The following is a 9,067-nucleotide window of genomic DNA, read 5'->3' on the forward strand; positions in this document are numbered from 1 at the left end:
GCCTGGTTGTCCCGATTGCTCCATGAACTTGACGTCCCTGATATCACACCAATTTCTGTTAAGTGTGATAACTAAGCTGCCATCTACATTGCTCGAAATCCTGTCTATCATGAACGCACAAAACACATTGAGCTGGACTGTCATTTTGTGCATTCTAAACTCTCTGCTGGACTGATTTCATTATCTTTTACTCCATCCCGAACTCAGTTGGCTGATGTACTTACCAAACCATTATCTAGTCTGCAACACAACGATCTTCTTAGCAAGTTGGGTGTGCATTCTACACCCTCCAACTTGGGGGGGGGGTGTTGGAGTTGCTGACAAAACTGCTGACATCACTTAATCATTAAGTCAATATATAGTATAATTATGCAGTGATTAGTTAGTTAATTAGTCAGTCAAATAAGCAATCAGGTGTATATATATTGTTAGGTAGACATTACTTCTAGAGTAAGATTTGTAACAAACTATTATTCTGAATATACAACTTTTACTTGCTTTCTCTCATCTTCTTCTTCGAGCTGGTGTAGTACTGTTTCACATTTTTGTACAGATATTAGTAGGATATGGCTCGGGGAAGGATTTACTGGTCAGTAGAGGAGGAAGCTGCCCTAACGGATGCTGTAATGAAATATGGTGTTGGAAAATGGTGTGTGATTTTTGGTGACCCTTAATTTAGCAATATGCTGAAAGCCCGTACAAATGTGGCTCTCAAGGTATGTTGCACCCTGTACACCCTCTTTGATTTCTAATAAAACACTTACATACAATTTTAAAATGAAAAGCAATCATATGAATTTAATCTAGACACTATCGTAAGTATCATCAGCAATAATATAAGCACACCAATACAGGTGCAATAACCTTGAGACATCTATTGCTGATTAAAAATCATTGATACTTTCAAGACAAATGGAGAAACATGAATTTAAGAAAAGGTGAGGGTCGAAACAGCTACAAACCTGTACATGAAAATTCCAAGAAGACCAACAGACACCATAATGAATCTGATGCTCTTACTATTGCCCAAACTGCGACACCGGCTCTAGTTCAGAAGTCATTAGAAGATGGTGTTTCTGACAAGCCAACTGTGAAGGTTTATATGAGACGTCACAAAATGGATCAGCAATCACCAAAAACAATAAAGGTTTATACAAGATGTCAGAAAAGTGGGTAATAAAGTCACTGTAAAGTAAAGAGGTTTTATAGTCTCAGGGGGTCGGGGTAGGGTGGCGAAATAAGTGAAATGTATCTTGTAGTGTTTACTTTTATCAATATTGCAGTATTGGGAGATAACTGGACCTATTGAAATCAAATTAGTAGTGTTATTGTTTTGTTTGGATATTATCAAGAATTAATCAATGGGTACCTTGCTTGTTTTTAAGACATGTGTTATGAAGTTGTGTTAATTAGGTAGTGAATTGACACCTCCAGTCTCCAGACCTGAAGTTGTTTTTGTGTGGAAACATAAAACCATCACAGCTGATATTGGAAGCTCATTTTAATTAATCTTTTTAGGCTATTATGGTAAATTAGAGCCAGATCTTGTATTTAACTTTTTCCTGCAACCTGATTGTTCTACCTTTATAGAAAGACTGGTTTTTTTTGCTATATACATATGCGAATGTTGCAATTATCGGTAGAATATTAGTTTTCTAGGTCATATGTGATTCTTTTGTTTTTATCGACTTGAACCTGAAGTTTCTATTTCTTTTTTATGCGTCTGAAGTTTCTATTTGTTTTTGATGCGTCTACATATAGAATGCCTAAACGCAGTTGACGCATTAAAGCATGAAATATACGCGGTAATATTTTTGGCCTTGTCATGAGAAGAGAATTGCTTAAGGCTGTTGTGATTAAAGAGTCCCTTCCTTGTCAAGGATTAATATGTTAAACTCACTGATGCAGCGAGAATATGGAGTATAATTTAATAGACGCAGACACCGTGCAGGTCACAGTTGATGGGGTGCTGCTGCTGCAGCGGTTAACACCCAATTTGGTTTAGGCATGTTTATTCGCACCGTGAGTTATAATGATTTTTACAATAGAATAATTAACAAAATGAAGAAAATTTACTCTTGTGATATTCATGTTATGGGAGAAAGGGTAGATCATACATCAATGTAAAATGCCAAATGTAGGCAGTAAGTATTAAATTCTTTAAATGTTAATTAATTTAAAGAATGCTGTTGTACCAAGTAATGTTTTATACTTGCAATTTATTTTGAAAATTTTCGTTTAGCTTTTGCTTTCGAAAATATGTCCTTTTTCTCTTGGTACCTTGTCGGGAGATACCTACTGATTTGGACTGGTTAGATCTACTGGTGTTCCTAGAGTAGATAGAGCATGTTATTATGATCCTGAATTGCTAATCAATTTATGTAATGGTAGCTTTGGCTTTTAGTTCCGTTTAAGTCCTAAGGCTTTTAGGTGTTCAATAATATTTTTGGAACAAGGAAATTTTATTTTCCCCTGAGAACATGTATAGGATGCCGAGGAATGCCATAATAAATAAGACCGATCTGCATAGTAGTGCAGAACAACAATAGGCTTTAAGCATTATGAATTTTTAATTAGGAACATATTGAACATAGTGCCTACCAAGAATTGAAACATAGTGCCTAATGGTATAAACTCTAAACATAGTGCCAACAAAGATATCCAAAACAAGAATCATTTTCCGGACACATGCATGACGCGGAAAATATTACAGAACTAAGTCAATTAATTCACTTTACATCTACCCTGTACATTGGTCATCAGAGAATAGTCAACAATAATGGAGGTCAATAGTTTTCAAATTTAATTTAGGTTATTCTGTCACGCCTGTCATATCATATTGGTATCTGTGACCAATTTACCAGTACTGAAATAAAGGGTTACACTTTTTCCTTGGTCCCTGCTTGCACAAATTTTTTCTTAATGATGCTGTGGTTGCTAACTTCAATCATCTTGTACCCACTCATTCTTCTCTGCTAATGCCTCAGCTCAGGCTTCAAGAAAATCCTCTCCTAGAGTGAACAATGAGGCTGTTCAGAAGGCCGTAAGTGAACTATTCAATTTCTTACAGCTATATAGGTGGCTTGAATGTACTAAATAGATTTTACTTACTATTGACTTATATATTTCTCAGGCTGCTGCTCTGAAAGGTTCTGATCATCGTCGTGCTACCAATGTCAGTGCCAGATTGGATGCTCAGCAAAAGAAGCTTAATATCCCAATCCTCCCTACAACCACCATTGGGTCTTTCCCTCAGATAATTGAGCTCAGAAGAGTTCTCCGAGAATGCAAGGCCAAGAAGTTAGTTTTCTGTAATGGCTTCTTTGTTCTTTCATTGCTTAGTACTCTGTTGTTTGCTTGCTGTATTAACATTTTGTCTCCAGGATCTCTGAGAAAGACTATGTCGGTGCTATCAAGGAGGAAATCAGTAAGGTTTTCAAGCTACAGGAAGAGCTCGACATTGACGTCCTTCCTGTCAGCATTTCTTTTGTTATTCCTCTTATCAGAGTTTGAGGAACTGGAACCTTTTCTGGAAAATCTTATCCCTCTCTTGAAGGTTTTGTAGACCATCTTCTTGAAACCTTTAACCAATAGAGCAGCCATTTGACCATGTCTTCATTGTTGTCACGATCACTGTCAGTATTTGATTCATTATCAGTATTTGAGTCATCATCAGAATTTGATGATTCAGTATCTGACTTTGCAATCATAGCTCTTCCTTTGGAGTGAGCTTTTCTCCTAGCTTTCTCCTTTAGCTTCTCTTCAACTTTGAGTGCTACTGGTCTAGACTTAGATCATTTCCTTTTGCTTCTTTGCTCCATCTCTAGTTCATGAGTTTTTAATATTCCATAGATCTCATCTTGAGATGTGTCATTAAGTTGATAGTTATGCCTTATTTATGTGACCTCAAAGTCTCACTTTTCAGGGAGAGCATGTAGGAACTTCAAGTTTGAGTCCTCCAAATCATACTCCTTATCGACAAGAGACAAGTCATTTAGAAGCTTCCGAAATCTGTCATAGGTCTCAGTTAAGGACTCATTATCTCTTGAGTCAAAGTGCTCGTATTCTTGAGTAAGTATTATCCTCCTGTTTTTCTTGATAGCAGTTGTGCCTTGACATTTTACTTCTAAAGCATCCCATATCTCTTTTGTTGTCTTATATCCAATAACCTTATTGGACATAACACTATCAAGACTGCTGTGTAAGATGTGTCTAACTTTTGCATCCTTCATGATAGATGAAAGATCTTCAGAAGAATAGTCCGTCCTGTCTTTGTCAACCATTTTTTCTGGTTCTCCTGTAATTGAAACAACTACCTTCATTGGTTTATGAGGACCATCATAAATCCTGCTTAGTTATTCAGGATATGTGGCTTCCAAGCACATAGCCATCCTAACTAGCCATATTGGATATTCATGTATCTTCAGGATTAGCACCTTGATGGCTTCATACCTACTCATGTTGCTACTTATCTGTGATGTGGCTGGGGGTGGTGGTTCTGGATTCTGTGGTGCTTCTTTGTCTGCATTAAAGATTGATTTTCAGATCTTAAACTGTTTGTATGTCAACAACAAGCTCTGATACCAATTGTTAGGTCTGTAATCAACTGTAGGGGGGGTGAATACAGTTTATGCAAATAATTTGACAAAGCTTCAATAGAATCAACAGTTTTTGTTGGGTTTATAATCTAAATGTTTAGTCTGTTTGAGTCTTTGTTTTTGTTTAGTCATTTTATTTGCTGTTAGTTGCTTATTTGTAGGAAGGTAGTGAAATAAACGTTGTGGTAGAGAAGTATTAGGAGAGCAGTTGTGAGTTCCTGTTTTTCAGCCATTTTCTGATGTAATGGTCATATATATGTTTCTAATACTAGTTAAATGAAAATCAGCTTTCAGATCATCTCTTTCTTTGGTCAGTTTAAACAAATTATATTGCAGATATACTAGTTTTTCAACAATCTGGTATCCGAGCGATAGGTTCAACATTTGATGCCCAAGTTTATGCCAAAGGCAACACCTACGATGAATCGAGCGAAAAATAAAGAAGGAACAATTGGGTTGAGCTATCCAATGTTGACAAGGGCAAATTACACAGCCTGTGCGCTTAAGATGAAAGCGTTCATGAAAGCCCACAGAGTGTGGGAGGCAGTTGTACCAAAGAACCCCAAAGCGACCATCGATGACAAGATGAATAAAATCGTCATGGCAGCAATATATAAAAGCATCCCCAAGGATATTCTATTGTCGATTGCAGACAAGGAAACGGCCAAAGAGGCATGGGAAGCAGTGGAGGTGATGTGCCATGGTGCAGATCATGTCAAAAAAGCGAGAGTTCAGACTCTCAAAGAGGAATTTGAGTCTATGGGCATGAAAGACTCTGACTTGTTGGATGATTTCTGTCTGAAGATTTCAGCACTAGTAACAAATATACGTGCTCGGAGTGAAGAAGTTTCGGAGGAATACGTTGTCAAGAAGGTTTTAAGGGTTGTTCCTCCAAAATTCTTGCAGATCGCGTCCACTATCGAGCAGTTTGGGAACGTAGAAACCATTAATTTTGAAGAAATCATGGGATCCTTGAAGGCTCATGAGGAGAGATTATAGGGTCAAATAGAAGGAAGTGGAAGCCAATTGCTGTTGACTGAAAAATAGTTGGTAAAGAAGGAGAAAGAAGAGGGGAAACTACTCCTCACCAGGGATGAATGGATCAAACGTTCTAGCAGGGGAACAACAGACCAGAGAACACAAAGACGAGACAATAACAGAGGTGTGCACGATAAAAGTCGTATTAGGTATTTTAACTGCAATATCCTTGGACATTATCCTAAACGCGAGAAAGAGAGTAAAGATGAAATCAATATCTCGCAAATTCCGGATGATGAACCAGTCTTATTGATTGCAGAATGTGAAGGAAAAGAAGAGAGCATGATGTTGATTAATGAAGAGAAGGTGGCTCCAAAGTTAAACAAATTTCATGGTGACAAGCAAGTGGAATCAAATATCTGGTACTTGGACAATGGGGCTAGCAATCACATGACCGGGCAACGCTCAAAATTTTTATATTTGGATGAAAAAATTATAGGACAAGTCAAGTTCGGAGATGGTTCAACGGTGCACATAAAGGGACGAGGTTCAATTGTATTCAGGTGTAAAACAGGCGAGGAACGCATCTTGCGAGAAGTATACTATATTCCCTCACTTTGTAATAATATCATTAGTCTTGGGCAATTATCGGAAGAAGGGAATAAGGTTACTCTTAATAGTGACTTGTTGTGGGTTCATGATAAAAGAGAAAATTTATTGATGAAAGTGAAAAGATCGGTGAACAGACCTTATAAAATAATTCTTGAGCATAGCGAAACGAAGTGTTTGTTGGGTAAATCTGATGATAATGCGTGGCTATGGCACTCAATATTGGGGCATGTAAACTTTAAAGCAATGTTGTTGATGGACTCTACGAAGATGGTATATGGACTGCCAAAGCTAACTTGCCCAACAAAATTATGTGATGGGTGTCTTATGGCAAAGCATCCACGGAAAAGGTTTCTTCCTCAGTCAATCTATAGTGCCAAAATGGGATTAGAACTAATTCATGGGGATATCTGTGGACCATTATCCCCTCCCACACCTGCATGTAACAAATATGTGTTTCTTTTGGTAGATGATTACAGTAGAGTAGTGTGGACATATCTGTTAAAGACAAAGGATGAGGCTTTTCATGCATTCAAAAAGTTTCGTGCATTGGTAAAAGATGGTTCAGAAAAAAGAATCAAGGTCTTCAGGACAGATAGGGGAGGAGAATTTTGCTCGAAAGAATTTACAAACTACTGTGAGGATGCAGGAATAATGAGGCATTTCACTGCAACTTACACGCCACAACAGGACGTCATAGTTGAACGGAGAAACAGGACGATGATCGAGATGGCTCGTAGCTTGCTTAAAGGTATGCAATTACTAAATGTATTTTGGGGAGAAGCTATACACCATTCCATTTATTTGTTGAACAGGTTACCAACTCGAGCGATATCAGAAGTGACTCCGTATAAAGCATGGACATGAGAAAAGCCACACATTGAACATATAAGAGTTTTCGGATGCTTGGCGCACATGAAAGTGCCAAATTAGAAAGTCAAAAAACTGGATGATAGGAGCATCTCTGTGATTCATTTGGGAAAATAACCTGGTACGAAAGCATACAGGTTGTATGATCCAATTAACAAAACTGTGCACGTGAGTAGCGACGTAATCTTCATAAGTACTTGCCTTATCATTGATAATTTCCAACTTTACTTGTACTCATATAACAGTTTTACTCATCAATCACTTTCCTTCTCCTTCTATGCCTTGCTTCTATTTATCAATCACTTGCCTTCTCTTTCTACATTTCAGTTCTATTTACGGATCACTGACTTTCTTTTTCTATTCCTCGCTTACTCTGCTAGGCATCACAAGTATCTATCAATACTCAATCTCATATTATTCGAATCGTCACATAGACGTCACAAGCTTTTATCTACCCTTCGTTTTACCCAAATCCGATTTACGGATTGAAAGTTACAGCATAAACCGTCAAACAATAACCACATAGGCATATAACAAATCAATCAGATAGCAAGTAGCACATATCACGTAAGATATTCGATCAAAATAAATTTTCAAAGAAGATTCGGGGTCAAAATGATTTTCCAAGTATTTATTACGAATTTTTGAACATTTGTCGGAGTTAAAACGGGTCTCCAAATTATTTTATAATAAAATAATAGGGTTTGAACACCCGAATCTGACCTTAAAATAATATTATAATAATTATCGAGCTTTGAAAATAATTTTAAATAATATTTTAAAGCTCGAACATATTTTTCAGAATTTTTAAATCCAAATAAATAATTAAATCTAATTATTTAATTAATTAAAATCAATTAATAACTAATTAAATTAATTAATCAATTAATATTTAAGTTAATTGACTAATTAAATAATTAATTATCAACTATAATTAATTAATTAATTAATTAAGATTTAATTTAGAATTTAAAATAATTTTTAGAAATAAACAATGAATTTTAGAAATTAAAAACAAAAATTTTGAATTATTTTAAAAAGAAAATTACAGAAACAATTTTTGATTTCAGAATTAGGGGAAAACAAGATTGAAACCGGGTCACAGACGGGTTAGGAACCGGGTCGCGAAGAACAGTCCCGACCCGCCACCTGAATTCTAAATTCCGGCGACAACAAGTTTTCTGGTCAGCTCCAATCGAGCCGATTTCAACTCCGTTTGATCATAGTTTGGATGGGAAACCATTCTAAATCATCCCAGCAAAACAGGGACGTCGACAAATAGCACAAACAACAACCCAGGTCGATTTTTAGGCGAAAACAAGAAAAACCCGGCGAAGCTTAATTAGATCGTTCCTGGAATTGTTCGTTGCAAACGGATACACAAATCGATTGTGAATCAAATAAGGAACATAACCCGATCCTTAAAATCAACTAATAACCCTTGAATCAAAAACACCCCAATTTCAATTAAGAACATTCAAAACTATAAACCCTAATCTTTCAATTCGAAAATCAAACATCAATTTGAACATGTTATTGAACTACAAATTAGCCATATAATATACCAAAATGATCAGGAAGAAAAGATCTACACGATACAATCATCAAATCACACAAATAACATCAAGAATAAAAATTCGTATTTTAATCCTTAATTAATTCAAAATAAAATAAATAAATAAGAAATTGACCTTGATTTCTGCACCAAAAGTGATGGTTGATTCAGAAAGATCTTTTCGAGAGCTTCGATTTGATATATGGCACACTCCAATCGGAGTTCGATAACGCCTTCGTTTGTACATTTGATTTTCAAGAACATGTCGATTAATTAGGGTTTTCTCTATAAATTCTATATTTTTCTAATTGATTATGATTATATGAATAAAATGTAATAAGAAAAAGGCTATTTATATTTATGGAATATTGGTTCGTGTTGGATCGTATTGGATCGATAAATTAGTTACTTAGCCGATAAGTAACTGCAAAAACGATCCGATTTGATACCCGTATTG

Source organism: Apium graveolens, chromosome 5 (assembly GCF_009905375.1).
Source record: "Apium graveolens cultivar Ventura chromosome 5, ASM990537v1, whole genome shotgun sequence".
NCBI classification, from domain to species: Eukaryota; Viridiplantae; Streptophyta; class Magnoliopsida; order Apiales; family Apiaceae; genus Apium; species Apium graveolens.